We start from the raw sequence: 18,680 nt of genomic DNA on the forward strand, positions 1-18,680 counted from the left end.
CTTGGGGTGGTGTTTTGGTCTGTTTTTTAGATTCCACATTTAAGTATACATAAGTGAGGTCATACAGAATCCTTCTTTCAGGTATACCTGAAAGGTATAATGCCCTCAAGGTCCATCCATGTTGCTGAAATGGCAAGATTTCATTCTTTATCATGGCTGAATAATATTCCATTGTATATACATACCACTTTTTTTTTTCCCCATCCATTCACTCACTGATAGACACTTAGGTTGTTCCCATATACTGGCTATTGTAAATAATGCTGCAGTGAACATAATGGAGCATATAGATTTTCTTTGGATAAATACCCAGAAATGTAACTGCTAGGTTGTATGGTTGTTTTGTTTTCTTTTAAAGTTTTGAGGACCCTCCATGCTGTTTTCCAGAGTGGCTGTACCAATATTTATTCCCAACAACAGTGTAGGACGGTTCCTGTTCTTCATATCCTCACTGACACTAGTTATTTGTTGTCTTTTGATGATAGCCATTTTGGCGGGTGTAAGGAGATGCCTCATTGTGGTTTTGATTTGCATTTTCCTGATGACTAGTTGATGTTGAGCACCTTTTCGTATGTGCGTTGGCCATCTGAATGTCTTCCTTTGAAAAAATGTCACTTCACATTTTCTACCCATTTTAAAATCAGAGTGCTTTTTTTTTTTTTTTTGGAAAAGAGTTGTTTGAGTTCCTTTTATATTATAAATATTTATATTATAGTTTATATTTGGGTATTAGTCCCTTTCAGATACATGACTTGCAAATATTGTCTTCCATTTGGTAGGTTGCCTTTTCATTCTGTTGGTTTCCTTTGCTGTGCAGAGCTTTTTAGTTTGAAGTAGTTCCTACTTGTTTGCTTTTGCTTTTCTTGCCTTTGCTTTTGGTGTAATGTTTCAATAATCTTACTGGCGCCTGTTGAGTTCACCTCACTTCTATGGAAGCTGCTTTGTGTCTTGCAAAATCCTTGCTATTTCCAACTGCAGGAAACTTCTGTATAACTCTCTGGCGCCTTTAGGATGGGCCAAATGTTTCATGTGGACACAGGCCCTTCCTTTCTGGCCCTCGTTTATCTCTTGCTCCTTCTCCCTCCCACTGTTCTGTCTGCTTCCCTTCTCACTCCCCTGATCCACACACTTTCTCTGCTCCAATTTACAGGCCACTGACTCCTCATGTTCTTTATGGCTCCTTTTGAGGATGAAGCTGGGTTTTTGGGCATCAGGGAATAGGTAAGCCCCTTCCTATTGGAGCTGGGGCACTTATTGCTTGCAAATCTGAGGTCAAGAAGGGGAAAAGTAGAAAAAGGGGAAAGGTAGGAGAGAGGGATATTTTATGAGTTTGGGATTGACCTGTGCACACTGCTATATTTAGAATAGATAATAAGCAAGGACCTACTCTATAGCACAGGGAATTCTACTCAATGGTCTGTAATAACCTAAATGGGAAAAGAATTTTAAAAGAATCAATATATGTATATGTATAACTGAATCACTTTGCTGTACACCTGAAAATATACAACATTGTAAATCAGCTATACTCCAATACAAAATAAAAATATTAAAAAAATAAATTTACAGGTCAGCTCCACGATTTGTTGATAGAATGAAATCTCATTAAATGAATTACACATTCCTTATAAAACTATGGAATTAAATTCCCACAGGCATAATATCCCCCTCTATAGGTTTCTCCTTTGTCATGTGTTCTTTGTAACTCCACGTGAAATGGGACATCTTCTTTTCTGGGCAGAGTCAGTTTCTCCCTCCACTCTGCTCCCCAGACTCAGCTCCATGTTGTTAAAGGAGGAGAAACCAGATGTGGGCACTTTGTCAAAGTTCAGTACAAACATGGTAAAAAAACTGACTCTTTGAGGATCTAGATAGAAGATTTTTTTCTCAGGGTGAGGTAAAATTACATTACCTTATTCATTGGGGCATGGGGACAGCTGTTTTTACCAATTAGTTTTCATCTTTGTGTTTCATTCCTAGGGATATCAAGACAAATAACCCAATTGGAAAATGGGGAAAGGACCTGAATAGACCTTTCTCCAAAGAAGATACACAAAGAGCCAATAAACACATAAAAATTGCTCGACATCATTAGCCATCTGGGAAATACAAATTGAAGCACAGTACTACTTCTCAACCACTAGAACAGCTGTAATTAAAAAATGGACACTAACAAGTGCTGGTGAGAACGTGGACGAGTTGCAGTCCTCATACACTGTTGGTGGAGGTGTGAAATGATACAGCTATCTTGAAAACAGTGTTTTGTTGTTGTTCAGTCACTCAGTTATATCCGACTCTTTGTTACTGCATGGACTGCAGCCAGGCTTCCATTCATTTCCTGAAATGCAAAAAGGCAGAATGATTGACAGAAGAGGACTTACACATAGCTGAGAAAAGAAGAGAAGCAAAAGGCAAAGGAGAAAAGGAAGGAAAACAGTGCGTCAGTTCTTCAAAAAGTTAAACATAGAGTGCCTATGATCCAGCAATTTCACTCTTAGGTATATACCCAAGAAAAACGAAAACATGTGTTCATACAAAAGCTAACACACAGTGTTCATAGCAGCATTATTCTTAATAGCCAAAAGGTAGAGACACCCCAAATGTCCATCAACTGACAAACGGATAAATGTGGTCTATTCATACAATAGGATATTATTCATCAATAAATAAGAACTACTCTTATGTGCCACGAGATAAATGAACCTTGAAAACCTGCTAAATGAAACAGGTCAGACACAAACAGACCATAGAAGATATGATTACACTTCTGTGAAATGTCCAGAATAGGGAAATCTAGAGACAGAATGTAAATTTGTGGTTGGCAGGGAATGGAGGGAGGGGAGAATTGGGACCAAGTGCTGTTAGGTGTGTCCTGGAATTGGTGGTGACAGCTGCAGCAAGCGCATGGTCAAATGTACATTCCTTGTCTGTTGACGTGCCCAGGGGTTTAATATGCATGCATTTTATCAGGTATTTACTATGCAAGAGGAAACAACCCCAGCTAACCCACCAAATATACAACTGAAGCCTTTTCTTCAAGAATCTGCTGGTAACCCTGTCCAATCATGGAATGCACAGCGAGCTACCACCTTGGCACTTGGGGTCAGGGCCCACTCTTTCCGGCCTCTAGGTCAAGGTCAGCAAACTGCAGCCCTCAGGCCAAGGCTAGGTGGCCCTCTGTTTCTATGTGGCTCTTGAGCTAAGAATGGCTTTTACTTTAAAAACAGTTAACACTAAACCAAAAGAAGAATATTATTGCATGACATGTGGAAAGCTTATGAAATTCAAATGTTTCAGTGTCCATAAATATGTACTGAACACGGCCATGGCCATCTATCTACTGTTGCTTGCAGCTGCTTTTGCACTGGGACAAAGACCCCGTGGCCCACAGAGCCTAAACTATTTACCATCTGCCCCTTTATGGAAAACATCTGCCAACCTCTGCTCTACAGATGAAGAGTTGAGTGAATTGTGTTTCCAGGAGTGAAGAGGGCGCCCTGGGCTGGAACCGCTGACAGGGCTCTGCTGGGTTGTGTCTGCTCCTTCGGGCTGGAGCTGCCTCATCTGTAACAGGAGACGGCTTGCATGAAGTCTCTCTATAGCGTCTTTCCAGCTTTGACTGTCTCTAGTGTATCAAGATTCCAGTGTGTTCGGTGGCCCCCAGGCGGCCAGTGGGGCAGAGGGGCAGCGCTCTTGTCTGAAACAAAGCCATGGGGACCAGGGAGTTATGTGAGCACACAGGGCACCTAGCTGGACACAGAACTGGGGAGCCAGTGTGTCTGGACAGAGCAGATCTGAAAACTGGCCCCCTCCAGGGTTCAGAAGCAGATGATTTCGGCCACTTTCATGTGTCCTAGTTTCATAGATTATATGTAACCCAGTTCTGTTTATTTCTGTATTTAATGGCTGCGCTGGGTCTTCGTTGCTGTGCGGGCTTTTCCCTAGTTGCAGAGAGTGGGGGCTACTCTACAGTGGCGGTACACGGGCTTCTCATTGCACTGGCTTCTCTTGTTGCAGAGCAGGGGCTCACTAACTATGGTGCATGGGCTTAATTGCCCCACGGCATGTAGGACCCTCTCAGACCAGGGATCAAACCTCTGTCGCCTGCCCTGGCAGGTGGATTCTTATCCACTGAACCCCCAGGGAAGTCCCTTGTAATCCAATTCTTTTAACCCTGGGGAAGAAGGAAATGGCTGATGCTAAATATTGGGGACCTGGAGAAGGGCATGGCAACCCACTCCAGTATTCTTCCCTGGAGAATCCCATGGACAGAGGAGCCTGGTGGGCTATAGTCCATGGGGTCGCAAAGAGTCGGACATGCCTGAGGTGACTTAGCACAATTATTGGTGAAGGCTTGCAAGGCATGATAGCAGAGGCTGGCAATCTGAAATTCAGGTTTTCAAAGTCCGATCTAGCACTTCCAGCAGGTTTGTGGCAATTGACCAGGTAACTCTCATGTCCATAGAGTCTCTGTGGTGCTTCCTGTTTTCTCAGTTCTAACATGTGGCTCTTTATCCACAGTCCAAGGGATCACGAGTTGTCGGCATCGTCGCTCCAGCCTGGTGTCTGTCACTATGGAACCATACTGGCCTGCTGCTATGGCTGGAGAGGGAGCAGCAAGGGAGTCTGTGAAGGTACTTTTGTAAAAACTCAGACCACCCAGTGCTCAGGTGGTTGGCCTGGGTCCTGCAGTTTTTCTCTGTGACACCATAAGCTGTCACCAGGTTGCCAGTGGCTTTCCCAGAGCAGGGACATAGTCCTAACTGACACCCAAGGTCTGAGTGCTTGTGAGATCTCTTCCCATTCAAAATATGGCTGACACCATCACCCTGGATATGATGTGTTTGTTTTAGGAGCCCTGTTTCATCAATTCTTTCTGCTGTTCTCTTAGTCAGTATGGCTGTTTTTGTGTTAACCTAGAGAAACTGAGTTAGGCAAAAACAGGTCAAGAAATACCTCATTCTAATTATAATTTTTCCAACCGACTTCTAATGAATTCCACTTTTTGATTATGAATCACCCAACCAATAGGCTTTGGTCACAAATAAGAAGGTTACCCATTTACTTTGTAGTTTGGTTACTCACATTTTCCAAGTTCATCGTGCCTATTTCTAGATGATTTCAAGGGATACATGCATATATATGCAAGATATGCATGGTTCTGCTGTGTACATTTCAAACTAAGTTTCCATAAATTGCTTTTGACATCATTTCTCAGACCAGTGTTAGGAACTCCGAGAGAGGCCTCTGACAGTTTGAAAAGAGTTGGGGAGGCTAGGGATGAGCACAGAGTTTCGTGTTGCATTGTTTTTCATGTACATTTCTATAATAATCAACAGTCGCAGTGTAAAAGAATCAAATCTGTATTCTTCATAGCTGGCTAACCAGGGGTACATACTTTCAGGGCAGGAATCTGGTCTCAGTGCCTTGTGTATCTAGTAGGTGGCATAGAACCTGAATCCTTAATCTGTTAAGTGGGATGAACAGACATGTGCATGCAGTACTTTGGGCACTGGTATGGATCATATTGGATTATAAACTGTAAAGCCCAAGAGTGCTAGCAATTTTAAAGAGTAATAAGTCTACATTCTTTTTCTTCTTTTTCCCTGCCCCAACCTCCTATTCTTTGATTTAGCTGGTTTAAAAAATAATGTGGGCATACTGTAGCTGCGGGCAGAACTTGATCATGTCCAAAATCCATGAAACATTGGAGGACGTTGATCTTGCTCTCACATGTTTAGTGAAGTCGCTCAGTCGTTTCTGACTCTTTGCAACCCCATGGACTGTAGCCCACCAGGTTCCTCCATCGATGGAATTTTCTAGGCAAGAGTGCTGGAGTGGGTTGCCATTTCCTTCTCCAGCAGATCTTCCCGACCCAGGAATCGAACCCCGGTCTCCCGCATTGCGGGCAGACGCTTTACCGTCTGAGCCACCAGGGAATCCCCCCACATGTTGGATATTATGTAAAATCCTGCACTGTCACAGTTTCCTTATGAGGAGATGACAAGAGTGGGAAGATAGTAGAAGAAATGTTTGAAGGTCATCACTGCCTGCCTAGCAAAAGAAAGTTAGAACATTCCCCTGGGGCTGTGTCAGTTGAAAAGGGTGGTACTCACACTGGTCAGGTGGGTCATGATCAAGGGCATTGTCTTGAGAACCAGACTGCCGTGGGTGACCTTGGGCAAGGTAGATAAGCTTGCTCAGGCTCCATTTCCTCCCTTGCAGACTTCTGTCTGTCAAAGCAGCAGATGATAAGGGGGTTCAATGTTGCTTTTTTCTCCTTCTAAACACAACATGATACATTTTTCTTTGAAGTCATCAGGTGGAAAGGGTCAAAAACCACATGGGATATCTGATTTGGAATGTCTCTTACAGTCACACGAACCTCAGGACCTCCGGCCATAAAACTTGCGTGTCTCTGGTGTATAAATGAGGGTGAGCTTTGCTTTCCTGGAGGGGCTATTCTATAACTAGATTGGAGCAGTCTGACCATAGTGCACACAGCCAATCACATTCTCACCACTTTTGTGGCCAATATTCAAACCAGAGGCCTGAAAAGAATTGAAAGCCAGATGCTGAAGGGCATTTCAACACACCGCTCCCACTGCATGTTTGGCAATCCGAAGAGATGGTCACCCCACACTCTGCCCCTGTCAAATGTTGACCCAGTAAATGGCAATGATTTTTGTATCTATGATCTGTATCATATTACATCCAATCGGCATGGTCCTTCTTGATGGTAAAGTCATACGCTCCTCGAAGCACCATGTAACAGGCTGCTTAGTCCCTGATCACCAGGCCTCTGAGTTCTAAGCTGTGGAGTGCATGGTGATGAGACAGGAACTCATGCCAACTTGCCTGAACAGGCAGAGCCAGGCTCCAGCCTGTGAGGGTGCAGTCTGCCCCAGCCTTCACCTCCATTGACTGATCAGCCCTCAGTCCTTCAGAGGCCCTGTCTCTATGCCAGAGCTTTCTAGATCTCAGCCTCTGCCCTGCTTAAATCTGTTCCCAGGGCAGGGTCTGCTTCACTCATTACCGTTAGCCTTCAGATATGGGTCACTTAGTGAGATATGGGAGAAAGAGCCAGAAAGAGTGGATAAACACTCCAGAAAGATGGAGGAGTTTGCAGGGAAATTAAACAAGAGAGCTTCCTTTATCTAAAGCACACTTAAATCTCTGGCCATTTTAGACAAACGGAATTTCCCTATGCCATAGATTGGCTGTTCCCATCACAGATCCAATATTACCCTAAATCAAAAACGTCTTTCTGGAGTGCTGTCCTCCAAACAGCAAGGGTATTAACATTCACCACTTCTCCTCTCTACTCTTTGGCATTTATCCTGGGCTTTCCTGTCTGGACTACATTGAAAATAACTTTCCAGGGAGCAATCAGAGGTCTTGGGGGCTTAAAAAAAGGTTTATTTTTCTAACATTTAGAGTTAAAGCTGCATGTCCAAGAACATAACCATAACAAAATAGACCCTGGAAATCCAATTCTATCTCATTTGCCTCCAAAAGTAGAAGAACTTTGGTGAGAAGCGTGTTTTCCCCTACCTTCTCTCACTTACGATCTACTTCAACCCTTGAAATGTTTCCCTGTTCAAAGTCCTACATTTACTGCTTTGTAATTCAAAACTATTTCAGTTCACACTATTAAACGCAGGAGGAGAAACAAAGGTGAGCGTTTATATCCCTGTTCTGAAGGCACTTAGCATCAGATAGTAGATAGAAGTCAAACATAGAAGCGAAATATCTGGCTAGTTACTGAATAAGATGCAGATATCAGTTTCGTGGGAGAAGCCTGCCAGAGTTCTGTGGAGTTCTCAGAGATGAGCAGAAGTTCACATGTGGCTGGAGAAATCCGTACAAGCTTCTGGAAGGAGGGGCCCTACAAGGTACTCCTTGAAGGATTGTTAGGATATTAACCATTGGAGTGGTGGGGAGGGGTGCGGCAGGGTGGGGTAACAATAGAGAAGGGGTAAAAAGTGTGGAGTACGTCAGAGAAGAGCAGGCAGTCTGGTTTGACCTCATCGTTGCCTGGGTTCAGGGAACAGAGTAAGACTAAAAAAAGGCAGAGGCCACATCATGGTTATGACCCCTGTCCTGGATTCAGGACCCAACAGAGATTATTTGATGACTTCTAGACAATGAAATCTGCATTGGAGAAGGAAATGGCAACCCACTCCAGTGTTCTTGCCTGGAGAAACCCAGGGACGGGGGAGCCTGGTGGGCTATGTTCTATGTGGTCGCACAGAATCGGACACGACTGAAGCGACTTAGCAGCACCAGGCAATGAATTCGGTCCTGAATATTCATTGGAAGGACTGACACTGAAGCTGAAACTCCAATACTTTGGCCACCTGATGCAAAGAACTGACTCATTGGAAAAGACCCTGATGCTGGGAAAGATTGAAGGCGGGAGGAGAAGGGGATGACAGAGGATGAGATGGTTGGATGGCATCACCAACTTGATGGACATGAGTTTGAGTAAGCTCCGGGAGTTGGTTATGGACAGGGAAGCCTGGTGTGCTGCAGGCCATGGGGTCGCAGATATGGCTATGACTGAGCCACTGAACTGAACTGAACTGAACTGAGGCAACGCATGGCATGATCAGAGCTATACTTCCGGAATATCCCTTTAATGTCACACTGGACATCGATATCCTAGGAGCAGTACCTGTGAATGTGATTCTTACACAAATGTCCTGTTGAGAGGCACTTGGGAGAAATCTGTAAGGGCGTGAGGGAGCTGGGGAAGAAGCAAGGCAAAGATGTGGCTTCAAGAGAAGTTTGGCTTCATCCTGATCCCACAGTGAGCTCTGGAGTGTTAATTGCACTGCAGCATTTGTCCTGCCCAGAAGCCAGGGGCTAGGCTGTTAGACCCGTGCGTCAGCCAAGCCCTGGTCACAGACTGAGGTGAGGAAAGCGAAGAGAGAGAGGCATGCGACAAATCTCCCAGACATCTATGGGCAAAGTGGTTCCCAGTAGCTGGATTAATATTGGCTTGGCCAAAAAGTTCATTTGGGTTTTTCTATAAGTGACTGTAGAGAAACCCAAAGAGATTTTTGGGCCAACCCAATACTTACTCAAGGAAATTGGTGGTAGAAACAGGGATAGAGGGGTAGGGTACTCTGAGTGATTGTTTGGAGAACAAGAATAAATAGAGACAGCTGAGATTTTGAGTCCAGGTAGCTGGGAGATGAATGGTGACGTTAGCAAAGGTAGGGGTGTGTCAAATGGGAACATGCCGGAGTCTTTAGGAACAGGCTTGCCTAGGGCTGGACCTTCTATGAGCCAGAGAATCAATGTGCAGAGAAGTAAGCAAGCATTTCTGGCAATTGCTGAGTCACCCTTTCATATGCTGGCTGTTTCTGGGACTCCTAGTAGATCCAGAAAATGTGAGAGTCCATGATTCCCTACCTGCCTAGTTTCTCTCTCATTCATTGCTTTTTCTCTCATTCCCATTCATGTCTTTGGGCTCTCCCATTTTCCTTTCTTCCTATCCACAGCGTTTTCTCCCTGTCTCCTCATGAGCCAGACTCAAACTTTCCACCATCTTTGACTACGCTTTCTTGCCTAATGCAATCTGTTACCCATCCCATCCTTGTTTCTCCTGCCACTTCAGTCATCCAACAAATATTTATTGAGTTCCTAGTGTGTGTCAGATATCTGGATACAGAAGCAGATAAAACAGAAAACTAAATCCTGCCTTTGGCATGCCTCCATGACCACCACTATCGCCATCACCATCATGCTTGTGGTTCCCATCCTTGGGACCGGAGGCAGCATCTCCCTGCCTCCAACCTGTGCTTTGTTCATTTTGGCTGATAACACACAGAATGTAAAAATTTTGATCATTCAAAAGAGAAATGGGGAAATACTACAGAAGAGAAAAAAAAAAAAAAAACAGTAGAAAGAGGGAGAAGGACCTTGGCCCAGTATAACTATGGAGTTTCTTCCAGCTCACAAATCATATTCCTTTTGTTAAGTCTTTTGTGTTTACATACAAAACTGGCTAATTGCGATGTAGGAGGGTTTTTTTTTTTTTTTTTTTTCTTTGAATGCCACTGGAGGTGTGGCAGTGCTAGGCAAAGTTATGGTCAACTTGTACTTGTGGGGTGAAGGGGGTGAGGAGATGGGGGCCGGTGATGTCGTTCAGAAGCGAAGCACTACTCAGTATTTTCAAGGTGAAAATAAACTGGAGAGGAAGCAGATCACCCTCTGTCTTGTATGTCACCATGGATTTCTCTGCCACACAGAAGGCGTTTAAGTTCAACACGTGTGCATTTCACTGGGCTGACTGTTCTTTTTGTTTATTGAAATATAGTTGACTTACAATGTTGTGTTGATTTCTGCTCCACAGCAAAGTGATTCAGTTATATATATATTTGTATTCCTTTTTAATATTCTTTTCTATTATGGTTTATCACCCAATATTGAATATAGTTCCCTGTGCTCTACTGTAGGACCTTATTGTTTATTCATCCTATGTATACTAGCTTGCAGCTGCTACTCCCAAACGCCCAGTCCTGCCCTCTCTCATCCTCCCTTACCACTGGCAACCACAAGTCTGTTGTCTATGTGTGTGAGTCCATTTCTGTTTTGCAGATAAGTTTATATGTCTCATATCTCAGATTCCACATGTAAGTGGAATCATAAGGTGTTTGTCTTTCTCTTCCTGACTTACTTTAATTAGTATGATAATCTCTCTAGGTCCATCCATGTTGCTACAAATGGTATTATTGTATTCTTTTTCATGGCTGAGTAATAGTCCATTGTATATATCTATGATGTCTTTTTCACCTTTTACCTTTCAGTGGATATTTTGGTTATTTCCATGTCTTGGCCACTGTTGATAGTGCCTGTATGTATCCTTCCAAACTAAACTTTTGTTCAGATAAATGCCCAATAGTGGGATTGCAATTCTATTTTAGCTTTTTTGAGGAACTTCCATACTGTTCTCTCTAGTGGCTGCACCAATTTACATTCCCACCCACAGTGTAGGAGGGTTCCCTTTCCTATATACTCTTTCCAGCATTTATTATTTGTAGACTTTTTGATGACGGCCATTCCGCCTGGTGTGAGATGATACCTCATTGTAGTTTTGATTTGCCTTTCTCTGATCATTAGCCATGTTGAACATCTTCTCATATACCTATTGGCTCCTATTCTTTAATTGTCAAAATACCTTTTCTTTCGACAGCTATGTGTGAACCTGGATGCAAGTTTGGTGAGTGTGTGGGACCAAAACAAATGTAGATGCTTTCCAAGATTCACGGGGGAAACCTGCAGCCAAGGTCAGTACTATAGACCATGGTGGTGATACAGACCTACCCCAGGGCTTTCAGAATCAACTCAGGCAGTGCAGTGGTGTTTGGGACACAGTATAGCACTCAGGATTCTGTAGTTTGTAACTCCGATCTTTAAACAAAAGTGGTTTCAGAATGAGATTTTTCAATCAATCTCTTCTAGAAAAACGTCAAAGTCATTCTGATGCTTTTGTTAGGATGCCAGATGAAAAACATTATTTTCCCTCTGAACAATAATGTTTATTGTTTTTTTAAGCTGAGGAAGCAATGCATATATTTTATGTAAGAAAATCCAACAAAACAAAAGGATAGAAATTAAAAAGTGAATGTGAACACCCACAGTCCATCCTCCACCCATAGCTAAGAGTTTGACCTCAATCTCTACAGTTTCTTTTCTGTTATACTTACAAATATGGATATTTCTCAAGGGCATTTTTGCATGTCAGCACACAGAGAGCTGTCTCATAATTTTTAAGGCTGTATCCTAATCTCTAGATCAAATGCTTGTGTCATTTACATAAAAATACTTTAACCACTATTATCGAAGTTGTCCCCAACGTTTTGCCACTACAAATAGCGCTATATCAGTCATTATCCTATGCATATCCTTGCACCTTTGAGTATTTTTATAGGGTGAATGTCTAAAAATGGAATTGTTGGGTTGAATGACATGCATATTTTTATTGTAATTTATATATTTTAAAAGGCAATTTATGATTTTTGTCATAGGCTGTTTATCTGAAGATATTAAACCGGTTATAATATTAAGAACAGTGGTTCTTAAGGTGGCCAGTTTTGTCCCCTAGGAAGACTTGCCAGATACAATACATATCCCTAGTTAGATTTAAATCTTATTTTCAAATGCAATTTCACATAAAAAAAACAAATAATTTTATAGTGTATGTATGTTGCAAATATTGTATGGGACATATGTACACTGAACAAATATTAGTCATTTTTCCGAAATTCACATTTACCCAAGCATCTTGTATTTTTATTTGATAAATCTGGAAGTCTTACCCCCGAGGTTATCTGGAGGTGCCTGGAGACATTCGGAGGGGTTACTACTGGCATCTGGTGGGTAGAGCCCAGCTGAACATCTATAGTGCACAGGGCAGCCCCCCGCTAAGGGTGATCTGGCCCCAGATGTCCACAGTGTAGAGGAGCCCAGCCACCAAGAAACCTGCACTAATTAAGAAAGGGTCCCCAGTTCTATAACACAGTTGAGCAAAGAGCAGAAAATCCAGTTCAGCTGCCCTTAGGGAAAGAGCCCTTCCAGGGTTCTAGAAGGGAGAATGGAATTCCAGAGGAAGCCAGGGGTCTGCCCCACTCTGTGCCCACCGCCCCCAGCTCACTGCCAAGGCCACATGCTCACATAGCCTTTCTCTGTGCTGGCAGACCTGCAGGCTCAGGGAAGAGCCTCTAGCTCTCCTGTCCCTACCTTAGGACGGGGGCCAGCACTGCCAAGGGGCTCCTTAGAACCATGTCCAGAAGGCTTGAGGGAAGTGCAGCAGGAGCCATGCTCTCAGAAGTAATAATTCAACCATGTCCCTTAGCAGAGCTTTTCCCACCAGAAGACCTGGTTTTCCATATGTCTTGGATTCTGTACCAAGATACCTTCTCAAGAGAGTTGGAATGGAAAAGGTGTTTTTTTATGCTGCTTTTCAAGTCCTGGCAAAGTTTTCACTTTGAAGGAGTGTCCAGTGGCTCAGATGTGGGGCTGTCTGGCTTTTCCCCACAGCCTCCCTGCCCCAGGGCCGCCTGATCAAAGTCCATGTATATCCACTGATGGCCTCAGGCCTCAACCCAACTGATGTCTTTCCCCAAAATGCTTCTTGCAAGAGACGCCTCTGACTAAGCGCCAAGTGATGGACTATCCCTGGCTTTCCTGTTATGTCCAACCAGCATTATTTAATTCATGCATTTGAAGCAGTTAGGATCCATACAGGAGATGGTAGTGTACAGGGGACTGGCAGTGGAGAAAGGGGTTTAAGTGTCCATCTAATGTGCTAGAAAAATCTCCATGTAAGGTTCTTTTCAGAGGTGAAAGCAGCCACTTACTTATTTTCCAGAATGGCCTTTGCCTGTTACTGTGCGGAATTTTGGTCTTACATGGAATTTGGTTCTTTTCTCCTTTCTATATCTGCCTTGGGAGAGTTATGACATGTGGCACCCACATCACCACGTGCCCAAAGACGAAACCCATGATGGCTTTACAAGTTTTTTCCTTATGTATCACTTTTTATTTTAATAAAAGCTACTTCATTCTTAATGTTTCATGTTTTAAACCCTGAAAAGCTCAGAGAAGAAAGCCCCTCTCAATCTTCCCAGGAGGTAACCATTATAAATGTGTAGAGCCTGGTGTCCCAAGGTTTTTTTCCCCTGCCTGTGCCACATTGCTTGCAGGATCTTAGTTGCCCAACCAGGGATAGAATGCAGACCCCAGCTGTGAAAATGCTGAGTTTTAACCACTGGAATGCCAGGGAATTTCCCTAGGCAATTTTTCCTATGCTTATTTTAAAAATGTGTTATCTATATACATATTTTTGTAACCTTTTTGTGTATCAGCGTCCTCTGAGCACCTTGATATGGGATTAAATACTGTCCTGTGACCTGACCACTAGTAATAGCTGCCTAGCAGGGCTCCCTCAGGAAAGGTGTGAGACAAGGCCATTTGGCCATCATGAGGCCGCTCAAAATAATAATTGAAAGGAGACTGTTCTGTTGGCATCTGTCACAGACTACCTGGAAGAGCTTTAAAGGCAGCAGTATCTAGATTATGTTTTACCTTTTTATTCAAGTAGGAAACACAAAATTGTACACCTGTCAACAATGTACAACTGCATGAATGCTCAAGAACACCCATGGAGCTGGCATTCAGATCAAGAAATGGAAACTTAGCCTCCCTGAAGACCCCTCATGCTCCCCTCCATCACTTGCCCCCAGCCCCCAACAAGGGACTGTACCTTGTCTCTCACACCACAGAGTCACTGTGCCTGGATTGTTTTGTTTCTTTCACTCATGCCTGGTTTTCAGTGTGCGCATTTGTGTCCAGCTTCTCCCAGTTAGGATCATGTTTGTGAGTTTCATCCACAGTTGTTTGTACTTGTGGTTTGCTCAGCCTCACTGCTGTACAGTGTTCTATTGCATGAGTGTACAAGTCATTTATCCACCCTTTTCGGAGGAGAGATTTAGATTCTTTCTGGTTTGAGACAATTCAGAATAGTGCTACTGTGTTCATTTTAGCATGAGATTTATGGTGGTTTAGTTGCTCAGTCGTGTCCAACTCTTTGCGATAGCCTGCCAGGCTCCTCTGTCCATGGGATTCTCCAGGCAAGAATACTGGAGTGGGCTGCCATTCCTTCTCCAGGAGATCTTCCTGACCCAGGGATCAAACCCAGGTCTCCTGCATTGCAGGTGGATTCTTTACTGACTGAGCCACCAGGGAAGTCTGGTGGGCATGTACCCATGTTTCTGTTGGACATTTGCCCAGGAGTGGAATGGCTGGCTCACGAGTGTCTGTATCTAGCTGCCACACAGTTTGCCAGAGTGGTCGTGCCTATATTTGCATTCCCTTCAGCAGTGTAAGATGATTCAGTTTGGTCCACATCCTCACCAACGCTTTAATGATGGTCAGAGAAGAGGCGAGTCACCACCATTTGTACCTACCTCCACAGCTGGTGTCCAGGGTAGGCCAACCCAATTCCACATCTGGGTGTTTCCTCCTTCAGTTCACCTTTCTCCATTTCCTGACTGCCCCCTGCAGATGTGAATGAGTGTGGATTCAAACCCCGGCCGTGCCAACACAGATGTGTGAATACACACGGTAGCTACAAGTGCTTTTGCCTCAGCGGCCACATGCTCCTGCCGAACGCAACATGTTCCAGTAAGTTTCAGCAGCTGGCCTGCTCTCAGTCAATCCAGAGGCTTGACCTTTGCCATTTAATGCTTGGGGCAAGGTTAAATTAAGTTATTGGAGGGGAAACATCCACCCCAAAGGCTCTCACATCACCCTAGACTAAAACATCTTTGCGCACTTATTTTTTTCAATTTATTTATTTTTTAATTGAAGGATAATTAATTTGCAGAATTGTATTGATTTCTGCCAAACATCAACATGAATCAGCCATATATATATATATATATATATATGTTCCCTCTCTCTAGGACTTATTTTTAACTGTAGCAAAATATGTATATTGTGCAATTCACCATTTTGACAATTTTAAGTGTACTTCAGGCATTTTATACATTCACAGATCAGATCAGATCAGTCGCTCAGTCGTGTCCAACTCTTTGCGACCCCATGAATCGCAGCACGCCAGGCCTCCCTGTCCATCACCAACTCCCAGAGTTCACTCAGACTCACGTCCATCGAGTCGGTGATGCCATCCAGCCATCTCATCCTCTGTCGTCCCCTTCTCCTCTTGCCCCCCATCCCTCCCAGCATCAGAGTCTTTTCCAGTGAGTCAACTCTTCGCATGAGGTGGCCAAGTACTGGACTTTCAGCTTTAGCATCATTCCTTCCAAAGAGATCCCAGGGCTGATCTCCTTCAGAATGGACTGGTTGGATCTCCTTGCAGTCTAAGGGACTCTCAAGAGTCTTCTCCAGCACCACACTTCAAAAGCATCAATTCTTCGGCACTCAGCCTTCTTCACAGTCCAACTCTCACATCCATACATGACCACAAGAAAAACCATAGCCTTGACCAGATGAACCTTTGTTGGCAAAGTAATGTCTCTGCTTTTGAATATGCTATCTAGGTTGGTCATAACTTTCCTTCCAAGTAGTAAGCGTCTTTTAATTTCATTTATACATTCACAATGTTGTGCAAACCATCACCGCTCTCCAGAATATCTCCATCACCCCAAAAGGAAACCCTGTCCCCATTAGCAGTCACTCTCCACTCATCTTCTCCTCCACCCCAGCCCTGCATTCTATCTCTCTGGATTTGCCTGTTCTGGCCTCGTTGTTTTTAAATAAAAAGACTAACTGAGGGGAAAGATACATTGAGTCTCTCTATATATTCACAGATGAATTAGAATTCTTCATGAAAAAATAAGCATACTGAAAATATAAGCATATTGTTTCAGGAAGGTGATAAATCTCAGTTCCATCTCAGGACATCAGTTCTTCCCACCAGCTATCTTTCTCACGCCCCATGCTCAAAGATTAGTGACACTTGTTCGAAGTCCATTCCAGTTCACATTCCTGGAAAGAAAAGCCCTTCTCTGATAAAGAGAACCCATGTCCTGTGGGGCCTAAATGTCTATATCCATTCATTTATTGAGAAGGAAGGCTTTTCAGGTTTTATGTTGCAGCTGAAAAGCAAATCCATCAGCCCTGCCACCACCAACAAGCCTGCAGCTTGTGCCTTCTGCCAGCTTCCCATGGATGCAGGGTCCTCTGACTCCCCAGCCTATCCTGGGCTCTCCCTCCATTGGTTGTAAAATCCGGGCTCCTGAATAGCTCACTTCCCCCACCCCTGCCTCACCCTTGAGCTGCTGGCTCCACTTGGCAGAATGCCCCAACACCACTAGAGTCTCCATTAGCAAGCATGTTTAAGAGATAAAGCAGGAATTCAGAGAGTTTTTATTTAAATTTTTTGGGTATTTTTAAAAAATATTTACTATACATTAAACAGAAACCCCCAAGAAACAAATACGTAACTTAATGAATTCTCATAAAGCCAGCATCCATGTAACCAGTACCAAATAGAACTTTGCCAGAACTACCCCCTTCACCCCCCAGCCCCTTGGGAACAACTGTCCACGGTTTTCTAGTCATCACGTAACATTTTTTAAAAGATATATGCTAATGGATGTTTCTGAAACATTCCACGAAAGCCTTTTTAGTGCCAAAAAAGATATCTTTCTCCAAATGGAAGAATAAAATCAGGTAAATTTTGAAGATTAATTTTGAAAGGAGACAACTAAAGAGAAAAGGAATAAACTAGAAATATAACCATTGGTCAGTGTTTGCTGCATTACTGTTGCCTGGGTGTCTGTCCTGGTGCCCTCTTTGCCTATTACTATACATGTGAGGGTTGCCTCTGCCTCCCTGTTTATAGCTTCCAGTGGCCAGGTGGCCCTGAATGTCTCTCACGGATGCTGATTTTATTTACCCAGCCCTTTGCAGTCTCTTTCGTCCAGCTGGTTGACTGGCATGTTATAGATGCGGGTGTATAAAGAGAGGATATTCACTGTGCTCCCCTGTTATAGGCACTTTTGATCCATATATACTGGAACCCTACTCGGGATATGTGTTTCTGTGAGACACGGTCTATTTAGCAATGAGTGACAGAAAAATCGAACTAAATTATCTTTACTTTTAAAAGCTGGAGGCAAACAGTTCCAGAACAGGTCAGCAAGGACTCCGCCTCTGCCATCTTCAGGGTATAGATTTCATCCTCATGCTTGTGGCCTTGTGGTCACAATATGGCTGCCCTAGCTCCAGATATCACACACACATCAAAGGTAGGCAAGACAAAGGGAAAAGGAGCGATGCCAGGAAACAAACGCCTCTTTTGTGTCCATCGTTTTGTCATGCAGCAGCATCTTTTCCAGAAACTCCAGCAGACTTATCTTAATATCTCTTTGGCTATAACCGAATCATATGGCCACTCCCTTGTTGCTGCATGGGAAGCTAGGAAAAAGATGTGTAACAGGCTTTTCAGCCTCAGTAATAGGAATGGCTTTTGGGTAGCTGATCAGCCTTATCTGCTGCATGTTTTAATACATGCACCTAAAAGACAAGGTTTAATGATTTCAGTGACTCTCAAGGAGGCTAGATATGAATGGACAGATGGGTAGAATTTGCATTTTTTTACCCTATTTATTCAAATGAATCATCCCTATCAGAGGTTGCATTTCAGCCAATAGTAGAGACCAGTCAGGTGACGTAAAGGATCTTGTATAGGAAGAGACAGAGATGACGTCTTTGGTGACTGAGGGGTGCATGCTCTGCCTAAAGACTGTCAGGTGCAATGCAGTGGCCAACAGAATCAACCAGGGGGCCAACAAGACACCACCCCTGCACAGATTCCATTTGGATCTCCATCTGGGATTCAGATGATGAAGCTTATCCTCTGATACCATTCCACGTGTTACATTTCATGTCTCAGGGACCATTCTTTAGTGAGCATTTTTTATCATCTCCTGGGGAAAAGGCTAACCCGTGCCTCTTTTCACAGACTCTAGGACGTGTGCCATGACCAACTGCCAGTACAGCTGTAAAGACACGGAAGAGGGGCCACGCTGTCTGTGTCCGTCTCCAGGCCTCCGCTTGGCCCCCAGTGGAAGAGCGTGTCTAGGTGGAGTATCTGGAGCTACCTCCTCCCCTGACTTCTCCCTTTACTCCATTCCTCCTTT

Source organism: Bos indicus, chromosome X (genome assembly GCF_029378745.1).
Source record: "Bos indicus isolate NIAB-ARS_2022 breed Sahiwal x Tharparkar chromosome X, NIAB-ARS_B.indTharparkar_mat_pri_1.0, whole genome shotgun sequence".
Taxonomy (NCBI): domain Eukaryota; kingdom Metazoa; phylum Chordata; class Mammalia; order Artiodactyla; family Bovidae; genus Bos; species Bos indicus.